General features: G+C 33.9%; 1 long non-coding RNA gene and 1 other non-coding gene across 2 annotated transcripts in view; both read left to right on the top strand.

Moving 5' to 3' along the window:
* Window positions 1–14,691, top strand: part of LOC141417180 (uncharacterized) — a 169,007-nt gene that overhangs the window by 93,495 nt on the left and 60,821 nt on the right. The window lies entirely within an intron of this gene.
* On the top strand, window positions 7,172–7,274 carry LOC141417651 (U6 spliceosomal RNA). Its single transcript, XR_012442302.1, has one exon. It is a non-coding gene; the product is annotated as a U6 spliceosomal RNA (small nuclear RNA).

Below are 14,691 nucleotides of genomic sequence, written 5' to 3'. Positions count from 1 at the left end.
TAGAAATTTTATAGCGAGGGTCTTACATTTAGATTTAAGTCTCTCTATGAATTAAATTTTGTATTTTGCTTGAGGAAAAGATAAATGTATGCTATATGTGTATGTGTATGTATATATTTCAGTTATTTAGGCACCATTTATTGAAAAGACTATTCTTTGTCAATTTGTTATTTTGACAAGGTGTGTGGCCATTTCTGTACTCAAAATTCTGTTCCATTGATACATCTTCTGCCATTGTGCCCACACCATTTAATGCCTTTATTCCTATAACTCACTCATCTTCAAATCAGGAAAGGAGCCCGTCAACATTCTTCTTTTTGTTTAATTTATCTTGGTGGTACTAGGATTGGAACTCAGGGCCTCATCCTTGGTAGGGAGGGACTCTACAATTAAGACACATTTCTAGCCCTATTTAAGTTGTTTTAGTTATTTTAAGTCTTTTGAATTTTTATATACATTTCAGAGTTGTTTTCCAAATTTGTTTTTAAAATTCTGTTAGCATGTATTTTTGTGATTACTTTGACTCTATAGATTTATGGAAAAGCTTCCATTTTAAACTATTGTTTTAATCCATGAACATGGCATAGTTATTTAGATATTTTCTGTCATTCGTATATTGGTAGTTTATTGTCCTGAAGTTTGAAATGTTTTTGTTAAATTTATTACTAAGTGTTTTATTCACTTTTTTTCATTTATGATTATGTTAAGAATTTTTAACTTTCTTTTAGCTTTCATTTTTTATTTACTTGTTTTTTGGTTTACTTATTAACTGATTTTTTTAAGTATTGATATTGTATTCTGTGGATGCCTGTACATGCAAATTTCATATGTGTATTTATACACACGCTTTTCTGTAGATGACTCTATGTCAACACCTCATTTTGTGCTTATGGGTAGGCAAGTAGTAAACTGAACAACCAGGGTTTGGTTTCATACATAAAACTAATAATTTTAAGGATAATTAGGGGTTAATGTAAGGTACTAGGTGTCTCTCAAATTCAAATTAAGAACTTCAAAATGTGATCTTATTTAGTTTTAATAGATGTTTTGCAAATGTAATTATTAAAATTAGGTTCTGCTGGATTAATTCCACTGTTTAATATCTGTGTAGGGAAAAGAGAGAAGACAGATAGGCACAGACATACATAAAAGATTCTCATGTGTGGTATATGTAGACAGTTGAGTGTTGAGTGATGCAGCTACAAATCCATAAATGACAAACATTGTCAGCCATCATCAGAAGCAGGAAGAGGCAAGGAAGTGTTCTTCCTAGAATGCTCAATTCTACATGGCCATACCAACTACTTCATTTTAAAATTCTAGGCTCCCGAATTTTGGGAAAATGAATTTATATTTTTTTAAGCAATTCAACTTCTGGTACTTTGCTGTTGTAATCCTTGGAAACTAATACAAACATTCAAATACTAACTTGTTAAACAAACATGATTAGCAATAGACAATGTGCCTATTTTTATTTAGCAATTGCAAAATTTGGCATTATTTTGCTTTATATTATCATCTTCAGTCACAGAGCTCTTATTCTAACTTTTTACCTTTTCAAGTGCACTCTGTTCTACAAGAAAAGTGAGGATTTAAAAATCACAGAACATAAATTTCAGTGATAAAAAATAATCTCAACCACAGATCATCAAAGTAAAATGTTGAGAGTTATTTATTCATGCAACATTTGTGGATTTATTTCCAGAAAAGAGGTATTTAAATATACATGGATTGTAATTACAATTGTAAAAAAGCCAACTTAACAAAACAATGGAAATGATCAAAATATGTGATGAATGACATACAAAAATAAAATTTTCAAGTGCAAGTTTTTAAAAAACATTTAAATTTAATTCCATAAGTCTGAATTTCTATCAGAATGATATGCAGTGTAATCATTATATTTCCTTCTGGGACCTGACTTCCAGGAATTTACAGAACCAAATGCCATGCTTGGGTGCATTGATTTAGCATTTATGGTTAACATTTTTTCCTTTTATTTTCATTTGACCTCATTGTTTATTATTACTACTGCACCTGTATTGTATGTGTGTTGCTATCAGCTGTCTCATTACTTTTGAAAAGATACAGACTATCATTTATTTGTAAATTAACTCCAATTGTGAAATTTTAGAACATTTAAAATTAACTGACATTTTTTGATCAATCATGGTGATGATAAAAACACAGTTTTTCTTTGTACAATGAAAGACGTTCAAACGGAAAATAGCCAGATTACATATAACAATGATCTCTGATCCACAATTTGCAGCAACCAGCTGAGGAAGCCAAATCATTTACTACTACAGGAATTCAGACTTCTATCTTTAGCATCCTGTACAGGAAGCCAAATAATAACCCTTGTAATAATTGGCTCAAATTAATCAGGATTTGATTAATAACTGACAGCTTCCCCAATTTTTGTCACCATTTCCAACTTCAGAGCAACTGGAGAAAGCCATATATGCAACCTCAACCAGTCATGTAAGTTGTCCTGCTGTTAGCCCACCTACCACTTCTCTGTACCTACAACTGCCATTCAGGGCACAGCAGAATCATTTATTTTCCCCACTGTAAAGCTTTCTCATTTCTTTGTCTGTCTCTGAGTCTCTGCCAAATGCAAGTGATGGTGGCTGATCAGTTTGCTATAAAATCTCTGAATAAATAGCATTTGCCTATTTGCATTTGGGTGGTGTTTTCCATAGAAATGAGCCATAGGAAAAGGAGCCATATTTTTATTTTATTTTTTATTATTGTGCTGGGTGGGGGTATATTATAGCATTTATAGAAGTTTTTACAATGTATCAAATATATCATATTGAACCACTCCAACTTTCTCCTTTATATCTCTTCCCTCATTCCTGGAACAGTTTCAACAGGTATCATTTATCCATTTACATACAGGAGTACATAGTATTTGCATCATATTCATCTTCCCATGCCCCTTCCCCACCACTCCCACTGGTACCAACCCTTCCAGGCAGGACCTGTTCTCCCCCCAACACCCACTGTTCTCCAATTTTGTAAAGAAAAAAAAACTGACATTTTTGCTTCTTTAAAGTAGCCATGTAGGGAGTTTCCTTGTGGCATTTTCATGTATGTATGTGTTGTAATCCCAATTGGTTCATCTCCTCTATTTTTCTTCATTCTACCTTAGTCCCTTTCTTATGGTGGTTTTAGCTTGTTTGAGAATTCTATATTCATTCTTGTATAGGAAGTACATCAACCAAATTCACCTTTTTAAGTTCCTTCTTTTTCTTCCCCCTTGTCACATGTGACCTCCTCTTAGTGTGACCTGTTTTTCATAACATTGCTTGTATTTGTATTAGGTCTACAATACATATATGAGAGAAAGCATGGCTTTTGGCCTTCTGAGCCTTGGTAACTTCACCTAAGATGATTACTTCAGTTCCATCCATTTACTTGTAAATGACAAAATTCCATTCTTCTTTGTGGCTGAATAAAACTCCGTTGTGTATAAATTCCACACTTTCTTAATCCATTCATTAGTAGTGGGGCATCCATAGCTTAACTATTGTGACTAGTGCTTCAATAAACATGGGTGTGTAAGTGCCTTTATTATAACCTGACTTACATTCCTTCAGGTGTATGCCGAGGAATGGAATTGCTGGATCATATAACAGTTCTATTTTTAAGTTTTTGAGGAATCTCCATACTGTTTTCCAATGTAGTCGCACTAATTTACATTTGCACCAGCAGTGTATAAGGGTTCCTTTTTCCCCACATCCGCACTAACATTTGTTGTTGTTTGTACTCTTGATGGTAGCCATTCTGACAAGAGTGGAACCTTAATATGATTTTTATTTGAATTTTTTTATGGCCAGGGATGGTCAGCATTTCTTCATGAAGTTTTTTTTTTTTGGTCATTTGAATGTCTTCTTTTGAAAAAGCTCTCTTTTCAGTTCATTTGCCCATTTCTTTATTAGGGCATTAATTTTGGGGGAGTTTAGTTTTGTGAGCTCTCTCTAAATGCTGGTTATTAATCCCTTTCCAGTTGTACAGGTGGCAAATATTTTCTCCCATTCTGTCGGCAGCCTCTTCAACTTAGAGGCCATTTCTTTTGTTGGGCAGAAACTTTTTAATTTCATGTATTCTCATTTGTCAATGTTTTTCTCTTAGTTGCCGAACTATTTGTGTTGTATTTGGAAGTCCTTGCCTGTGCCTAGTACTTCCAATGTATTCCCTGCTCGTTCCTGCATTAGCTTCAAAGTTTTAGGTTGTGGCCCCCATACTTTGAGTTGATACTTATACTGGGTGAATTACATGGATCTACTGTCAATTTTCTGCATGTAGATATCTAGTTTTCCTAGCAACATTTGTTGAAGAAGCTTTCTTTTCTCCATCATTTTTTTGACACCTTTGTCAAAAATCAGGTTGGAATAGTTGCGTTGACTCATATTTGGGTCTTCTATTCTGTACCATTGGTATTCATATCTGTTTTTGTGCCAGTACCATGTTGTTTTTATTGCTATGGTTCTGTAGTATAGTTTGAGGCTGGGTATTGCAATGTCTCCAGCATTGCTTTTTGCTCAGTATTTTGTGCTTCCAAATGAACTTTAGGGTCAATTTTTCAATCTTTGTGATGAATGTCATGGGGATTGTGATGGGAATCACATTGGACATGTAGATTGTTTTTGATAATATAGCCATTTTCACAATATTGATTCTACCAATCCATTAGCATGGGAGTTTCATCTTCTGTAGTCTTTTTCAGTTTCTTTCCTCAGCAGTTGATGATTCATATTGCAGAGATCTTTCATATCCTTTTTAAAATTTATTACTAGCTATTTTATTTTATCTTTGGGGCTATTGTAAATGTAATTATTGTTCTATATCCTTTTTCAGTCTATTCATTGTTGTTTTATAGAAAGGCTACTGATTTTTGTAAATTGTTTTTGTATCCTGTTATTTTGCTGAAGCTGTTTATGGTTTCTAGGACTTTTTTGGTACAGTGTTTTGGATCTTTTAGGTATGAGCTCATGTCATCTGCAAATAGGGATAATTTGACTACTTCCTTTCCAATTTGTATTCCTTTGTTTCTTCTTCTTGTCTTATTGCCCTGGCTAGTAATTTCAAGACTATGTTGAATAAGAGTGGAGAGAGTTGACACCCTGGAAGCACATTTGAAAAAAAAAAAAAAGTTCTTTGAGAAGAAAGCAAGTTGATTTTCCAAAGGAATTTGAGAATCAATTTTTTTTTTTTTTTTAGAAAAAGTAAATTCTGACAAGAGATACTCTTGATAAGAGATAACTGTTTGGGAAGATGGTTTTAAGATAAAATTCACCATAGTGACTTAATTAGGGAAATGGGCCATATTTCAATATGGTTGGCAATTTAATTTCAAGCATGGAAGTATCAGAGGAGGAGGCTAAGAAATCAAACTTTTAATTTTCCATGTGTGGTTAGGGAGTTTCAACTTTATCCTATATGTGGTAAAACCAATAACTATTTTTGAGTACGATAATGATATGTTAAAATTCAGTTTAGAAATAACACCTTGTTGAGCATGTAGAGAGAACACTTGTAAGTTAGAAACACAATATAGAAAGTTAGTTAATGAAATAGTCTAATAAAATCAGAAATAAGGAAATGTAAAGCACCAACTGAAAAAGTAGCACTGGGAAAGAAGCAAAATGTGATTCTGGTAGATATTAAGAAGTAACAGTTATTGTGGGATGGCGAGAAGCCTTAAGGATGACTTGTTTGATTCTAGTTTGAATGACTGAATGAATTGCAATATAAAACCATTTAATAAAGAAAAATATAAGAAAAGAGCAACTTTGGAAACTGTGTTCAAGTGATGGGTGGAGAGGGTTAATGAATTCAGTTTCAGCCTTGCCAAATTTGGGCTGCCAGTGGGATACATATTTGAAGATATCTATCGCACAGTTGGAAGTATGCGCCTGAAGCATCAGGGAAATTGAGGAGTCAGTTTTCAGATCATCTGCATAGAGATCTCTGTTCAAAATAAGTGTACACTGAACAAACACAGTACAGAAATCCAAGAAAACACTGCCAAATGTTAGACTGGGGAAGGTACAGCGACGATGGAGACATATCTTAAATGTTAGAAGAATAGAGAGAAACTTTTATTACATAAATAGATGAAGAATTTAAATGTGAGTTCAGTCAATATGGTAGTCTTGGTTGACTTCAGACTTCTCTGTTTTCATAAATTTGCAGTCATGCTAGATAAAATACATTTTAAACAATATACAGTGAATCTTGAAAAGAAGAAAACAAATATCCACGGCCCTAAAATTCATAAGATACTCAAATATAAGATATAAGGACATTTGGGACAAGCAAAAAAGATTACTAAGGGTCTCCAAAGGACAACTATGCATTGTTCAAACACAGTTTTGTATGTTATCTGATTCTACCTGTGAGCAATTTTACATTCTATACATTGTAGCAAACTGATAGCAATGTAAAATAACTCTTGTCTAGAGACATGGCAGTGTTTCCCGGGCATGTTTCCCTGCAGTGGAGGTTAAATTGATTCTTCTCATCCAATGGAAAAAAGCTCGTGTTATATTCTTAAATAAATTCATGTCACATTAACTTCTGCTTCCTTGATTTTTCCTTTGAACCAGTTGTAACAATTGCCAGTTTACTCATTACACAATGAATTAGAATACTTAATACATGCTTTTTTATATCTGTACAAGGGCCATAATTTTACCTTTAAAACATACAATACACACATACACAATTGTACCTTTAAAACACACACACACACACACACACACACACACACACACACACATACACACACACTTTACCAAGAGTGAGAATTCAACAAGAAAAGTCAAAATTTAATGGAACCACACACACTTTAGGGGCTGGAGTATCAATCCTTATTTAAGGATAAGAAATAAGATTTCAAATCCATGTCTGATAGGAGGCAAAAAGATCAAAAGTCTTTTCTACCCATACAAAGAAATTGTAGAAGTCAGACGTCCATCTTGCTTGTGGCAACTAGATAATAGCTAGAGCTGTATATGGAAAAATAAATTTACATTTAGGAAAAAGATATAGATTTTTTTCCATAAATTTTTGTGCTCTCATTTACATTATCTTGGTGGTATTGTGGCTTTCGAGTTGAAAATAAACATAAAAGTTGTTTCAGAATTTAAAATCCTTGTGATTGCTTTGGCAGCATTTATACTAAAATTGGAACTATACAGAGAAGATTAGTGTGGCTCCTGTGCAAAGATGACATAGAAATTTGTGAAGTGTTCCATATTAAAAATAATAATGTGAAAATTCTTACAATGGCACAAATTTAGACACTCTGTTTAAGTACACCAAAAACTCTTTGTGAAATCCACACCCCAGAATTAATAGGATGAAACAAACTCAAAGTGATTTTATTTCTCTGAATATTTAAGAAGGAATAAAGCCAGGTGTGATGACACTCACCTATAAACAGAACACTCAAGATGCTGAGGCAGGAGGACGACATGTTTCAGGCCAGCTTAGGATACATAGTGAAGAGAATTCCAAGCCAAGTTGGGCTACAATGCAAAATCCTGTTTCAAAAAATATGGGAAGAAGTACTAGAATATTTTTGAAATGACAACAGTTATCAGTAAATGGAAAATGTATATTAAGGACAGAAATTGTTTTGCTTCAGAAATGTAAATGGTTATCAGAAAACTTAAATTTAAACACTAGATTAGATGTAACTAAGAACACAAAGTGTCTTATACTTAAAGGAATCATTTAAAGCCAGTTAAAAAAGCAGGATATGGTGTTGCCTACCTATAATCCCAGCTACTCAGGAAGTGGGATGAGGAGGATGACTGTAGATGGCTAGCCCAGACAAAAACACAAGACACTACTGAAAAAAAACTAAACCTAGCAAGTGTGAGGCCTTAAGGTCAAATCCCAGTATCATTAATAATAATAATCAATAATAATAATACATTTTGAAAAGTAGAAAAAAGAACTTAAAATGTGGAAATGTAAATGAGGAACAGAGAAATGTAATAGAGAAAGAAAGAAGCTAAATTTCATAGACAAAATGCCCTATAGGGGCACAGGTAATATGAGATATTTTAACAACAGAAAATGGGTGAGAGGCTGTGTAGCTCAGTGGTAGAGCAAGTGCTTAGCATTTCCAAGGTCCTGGGTTTAATACCGGCACAAGAACAAAACAAAAAACTGAAAACAGATGAAAATTGTATGCATTTTAAGGTAAGAAATACAGCTCTAGATTGCACGAGGCTTTAAGAAACCATACAACATAAATATAAATAAATCTATACCTAGACATTGCCTAGTAACCACAGCAAAACTTCAAGGAGAGGAGCTATGCCTTGAAATTTCTGAAATATTGTCCCTTGTCCCTACCATAAGGAATTAACAAGTACCTATTGGATTATAAATATGAAATAAAAATATAGACTTCAGGCTAATTTTTATAAAACTTGTCTTACCTTCTTTAGTCAATTAATTAGTGAAAAAAAATGTTTGCTACTCTTGCTTTCCAAAGAGTTTGAGAGTTTACAGTTGATAATGGAAAGACTACAGAGCAAAGACATGTGATCTTCTGAAGAATGATAATAAATAGGTAAAAAAAGAATTGTAGAAATAGAAATAGTGACAAAGAGAGATAGAAATGAAGAGGAAGGAAGGGAGGGAGAGAGAGAGAGTTTGATTTAAGATGGCTAGTTAAATAATAATTAGTGTGATGGTTAATTTTACGTGTCAGTTCCACTGAGTCAAGGGATTCCCAGATCACTGATAAAATAATATTTCCATATATCAGTGAGAATGTTTCTGGAAGAAATTAGCATTTGAATTGGTAGACTGAATGGAAAAGACTGTTCTCACTAATGTGAACAAAAAGGGAGAAGAAGGGCAATTCATACTGCCTGAAATAAGACATCCATTTTCTCCTGCCCTTATAAAATAGCACTCCTGGTTCTCAGAAAACTCATTACTCTTCACCACAAGCTTTCCTAATTCTTCAGCTTGCAGACAGCAGATTATGGGACTTCTGACCTCCATAATTTCATTAGACAATCCCTGTTAATCTCTCCATATAGCCAAGGTTGGTCTGTGTGTGTGTGTGTGTGTGTGTGTGTGTGTGTGTCTGTGTGTGTGTGTATACACAAAGGCACCCACACAAAGAAAAAAAGTAAAATAGTGGAGAGAGAGAGAGAGAGAAATTTAATGTGATAGGCTAAAGAATACCCAGGCCAATATTGACTATATAGCCAGTAGGATATACATACATGGTATATATATATATATATATATATATAGTTACAGTATCTACACATATATATTTAATATATTTCTCTATATTAGAGAGCCCTATGTAATATAATTAGAAACTGATATCTGTTCTATGAATTCATAGAGCTAAAGACTTAGTCTTGGTATTTCTCCTTGTCTATTAAAAATCAACTGCATGAGGATTCCAAGAAAAAATAATATTCCACTACTGTCCAGGAAACAATTTTCTTAAGAATGTTCATTTGAGGATCATTGAATAATGGAGTCATTGATAGCATATATTATAAGATTTTCCAAAAGTATAAAGATTGTTTTTCTTATGTCTTCCTATGATCAACTAGAACATAGCATCAAACCAAATTTGACTGAGACCTGGCAGGATGGGTGAAGGACAAGTTACAGCTTATGTATGATATTGTTTGGTTATCACTACTAATGAAAATAAAATTAGCATGTCTTGAATAGAAGAGTGCATCCTAAAAAATATTTTATTGACAAGTCTGGCTGATTTTCTACCTAAAAAATATTTGTATGATGAATAGAAATACTTAACAATTGTTATTTTTCTTAAATGCAAGTAATCATATATTTGTGTTTTTATCATATTTCTATCAACCTATCTGAAATTATATGTGGTTTCCCATAACAATTTTTTCAGGCACTTGTAGCATACCAGTAGGTACATACTTGTAGCACATCAGTAGGTACATTTTGAAGTTTGAGACTGGAAAGTTTGATTTCAATGCCTTTTAATTTTCTGCAGATGCATGAGATATTGTTTCCCTTCTCACTGAGTAGTGTCAAAAATACAGTAAGAAGAGACCGGGTTATTTTCTTACTAAATGAAAAAGAAATCTATGCTTAGGGATTTGGAAGACATTTGGAGATAATTACTTGGTTGCTTGAGTCAAAAAGCAAACTTTTCTAAGTGAATTGTAGTGCTGTATCAAAAAATATCTACACTCTCTGTCTGAGAAGTGGAATGAGTTGTTGGATGTAAGTATAGAAAAGATATGCTATTTTAATTCTATTGAGCCCTAAATATCCAATGGCAAAATTATTAACCTATTTTAAAACTAGAAGACAGTATGGTATCAGGAGGACAAGCTGGGAAAGAAAAATCTGAATTGTAATCCTGGTTCCACTGGATTCAGTTGATTTTGTTGTTTCATCAATAAAGCAGGTTAAAACATAGTCCTACATATCTGAAAGTCTCCTCTCCACACATTCAAATAACCCCCAAAGATACTGTAAAAAAACTGACTGAACTGACAGTTTTTCTTTTCATTATTCCCTAAGCAATACAGCATAAAAAATACTTATATAGTGTATACATTGAATTAAGTATTATAAGCAACCTAGAAATGATTAAAGTATACAGGGGATGTGGAAATACTATGCTGTTTTATATAAGGGAATTGAGCATCCTCAACTTTCATATCTATGGTAGTTCTGGAACTAATCCCTTTCTGATACCAATGGCCAACTGTACTTACCATGCATTATTACCAAAATCAGTAAAATATTCACATAAAATGAGTTTCCCACTTTTTGTAGGCTCATGGCTACTGTACAGCTATTCTTTTTTTTTATTCATTTACACTCTTATTACTGCTACTACTAATTACATTTTTTTTTTCAATTTAGGATGAGGTTGCATTTGAGAAACCCATTTCAAGTTGAAAATATCAAGTTAAAAGTACATTTAATGTTCCTTACCTGTAGACATCATAGCATAGCCTCATTTACCTCACAGAAGCTCAAAGCACCCACGTTAGCCTACAGTTGGGCAAAGTCTTCTAACACACAGTCTGTTTTATAATGAAGTATTGAACATCTCATAAAATTTAGTGAAGAATGTATTAAAAATGAAAAAGCCAATGATTGTTCTGTATTGCTAGCCCAGAAAAAAAACAAAAATTCAAATTAAAGTATGGTTTCTACTGAATGCGTATTGCACCATCATAAAGTAGAAAAATCATGAGGAACCATTGTTAGTTGGTCATCTGCTTTTTTGAGCAACTAATCTAAGTATTATTTATATCTACTTTTCCTCAAAGGAATTCTGAAGATTCCTCCTGTTTCAGAAATTCTCTCAAACTCTTCTTTATTTTCTCCCTGGAGTTACTGTAACTTTTTAAGGTTTTAGAAATATTGAAATGTTTTCTTATATTACACACCTATATGTTGTTTTCCACTCTGTCTACTTTCCTGTTTCAGCACTGAATTAACCTTTCTAAATTCACACAGGTATACTCAAGGGGTCCTCATTCATATAAACCTTTATGGTTGCCTATACATCACTGTCTGCCTCCTTGTGGTAGACTTGTCACTCCAGCTCTGAAACTAAATGTTGGTAGTTGTTTCTGTTCTTAGTGTTAATTTCCCAAAGTCTAGTGATTGCAAGGAGTGAGGTTATGCCAGCTTTTGAGGTCTCAGGTGCACTGATATTACTGTTCCTAGAGAAATGCCTTTTAAAAAATGCAACCACGTGAAACAAAACTTTACCTGCTTTGTAGATGACTACAAGGTCCTACCATCATTTAAAATCATCTGAAAATTCAGAGTTGAACACTGATTGAATGATTTGCCCACATCCAGGAAGTCCTTAAAATCAGCTTCTAAATCTAAATTGAAGAGTGGGGTGTGTGTTAGGACTTGTCTATAATCCCAACTATTTGGAAGACTTACATTTCAAGGATCAAGCTTCATGACAAACACTGGCAAAAAGATAGCCTGACCCCATCTCAAGCAATAAAGCCCAGTGTAGTACATCTGTAATTCCAACTATGCAGGAGGCCATAGGTAGGAGGATCACAGTCTATGCTGACCGCAGACAAAAAAAAAAGAGACCCTATCTAAAAAATAACCTAAAGCAAAAAATGGCAAGAGGTGTGGTTCATGTGAAACAGCATGCCTGGAAAGGGCCTGTTTTCAAACCCCAGTACCACCAAACAACAAAAGATAATGAAATCTAAATCTGAGATGCTTAGGAAAAAAAAAAGCAAGCAGAGGCTCCTTTTAATTGACCGTATTTTCACTTTATCTAAAGCTATGGAAATAATGAAAGCCTTGGCTATAGGATCATCTGTCAGATTTGAATTTTCAATCACTTAACCAGTTTTGAGTTGAACCAGACTGAAACTTTCTGAAGGTCCTTTTTACTCTCCATAATTTCTTTTTTTTCATATTTGTGTGTGTGTGTGTGCTTGTAACGTGTGTGTGTGCTTGTATGTGTGTGTGTGTACGTAAGCACGTATGCTTTTGGCAATGAAAATTCAGGGTCTAGGGCTTGCTAGGCAAGTCCTCTACCATATGATCCATGACCTTAGCCTTTTTACTTTTACTTTGTTTTTCAGATAGGGTATTCCACTTTTGCCTGGGCTGGCCTTCGACCAAGATAGGAATATCTCCACCTCCCAAGTAGCTTGAACCACAAGAGTGAGCAACTATATCTGGCTAATCTAAATAATTTCAAATCTCAATTCTACAAAATGTATAGCACAAAGAAGCTAATTTACTTTTTAAAACTTCGCATGACATTTTATACCAAACCTACAATCTCATATACAAAGTCCCATAATAGGCTCTTCAAGATTGGAATTAGATAAAATCACCTTTTCTGACAAGTCCATTTTATTTGATTGGTTATTTAGATGTCTGTAGGTTCTATGATCTTGTAACATTTCATGCTTTCCCTCTCTTCTCTATACCAAGGCTCCTGTTTATTTCCATAAAGTCTGTTTTTTACTGCTTAAAATTGGTTGCTAAAATGTTAACCAAGGAATATGTAGTTAAATGTAGAGAGTACATATGTACGCCCTGATTTCATGTTGATTTAAGTCAAATTCTTTCTCATTTGATAGGACTTCCAATCAGGGCTGGCCTGAGGCAAAACTGAAATAGGTTAAGCTGCTTTTAGTTTCATCCAGCTTTCTTGAAGGGTCCATGCAGGAGGGTATCTTTTTCAAACTGAGAATGATTGTTTCTTGAAAGAAGAGTGTTTTCCTACTATTGAGATGAAATATAAAGGAAATGGCCACCAATGTCAGATACATTATCTATTATATTTTGTGATGCTTGCAAAGGTTTTTTTTTAATTTAAGAAAATTTTTTAGCATATATAGTTGTAAGGGGGAGGAAGACATTGTAACATTTATATATGTGCTTACAGTACACCTTATTGGATTCAACTATGTAATTCTCCATCATCTCCCCTTCCCTGCTTCTTAGGATAATTTCAACAAGATTGTTATATTTTCCTACAGAAATACAAAATTCATCACTATACTCACTTTCCCTCCTCCCTCCCCATTTACTGCCCCCCCCCAACACTGGTACCCATCCCAGACTGGACCTATTTTACTTTTCTATCCTTCAGTTTTTAAAGTGTGTATTGATGGTTCAAGGGAGTTTTATCTTGATATTTCACACACACACACACACACACACATACACACACACACACACACACACTATACTTTATTCAGATTAACCTCCTGTATTACTTACTTTTTCTCCATTGCCCTGCTATTTATTGAGAAATATTTGACTATAAAAGTGTTAAGAGAAACTAAATGTGTGCTGCATCTTTTACATTCTTTGATAATTGCCTCTCACTGTCTAGTGAGAGATAACAGTTTGATGTACCTGACAAATTAAGAAGTTCACAAATGACTTTCTATGCAATCACAAGGCAAGGAGCAGAATGCTAGGGGAACATAGAACACTGTCTGTCTATGTTGAAAATAAGTTTTGAAAGTATACTTGAAGTTTTCAAGAAATGCAGGGGAAAGGAATAGAATTTTTTAGGGAGAGAAGTAATAGCAACAAATACTGAAACATCCTAGCTAACACAAAGCATATGTAATGTGGCAAGTGAAATATTCCTAGAAGATGAAGATCGAAGTCCAAATTTATGGCCATATTATAACTGATGAATGCTTTATTCCAACCACTAAGATTCACTTTATATGCAAGAGGAATTAAAAGAATTTCTAAGCAGAAGAGCAAAATCAAAAGATCTGTTTTATTGAAGTTAACTTATGTGTGCTAGTAGAACCTATACTGACACCTAGGTAGAGGATATGGAGAGGATGTGGGACTTTTGAGAGCAATTTCTGAAATGGAATTTGTGATTTTGATAGATCGTGTGTGTGTGTGTGTGTGTGTGTGTGTGCGTGCGTGTGTGTATAGGGTAGAAGGTAGTGAAAGAGGAGTATTAAAATTAAGTTGTATACTCCAAAGGCAGATATAAGGACACACAGAAGATCAAAGGAATTACTTTATCTGGGAGGTAATTCCCAAAGACAATGGGTAGGGAATGAGAGAGCACCTAGGAAGCAAAGGCCAGCAATAAATAATTATTTATCAATTTAGCCAGTGCCATGAGTAACTAAAACTTAATCCTGTAGGGAAATT

Source organism: Castor canadensis, chromosome 15 (genome assembly GCF_047511655.1).
Source record: "Castor canadensis chromosome 15, mCasCan1.hap1v2, whole genome shotgun sequence".
NCBI lineage: Eukaryota > Metazoa > Chordata > Mammalia > Rodentia > Castoridae > Castor > Castor canadensis.
Note: the sequence above shows the minus strand (reverse complement) of the source record. Positions and strands in the feature narration are given on the sequence as shown.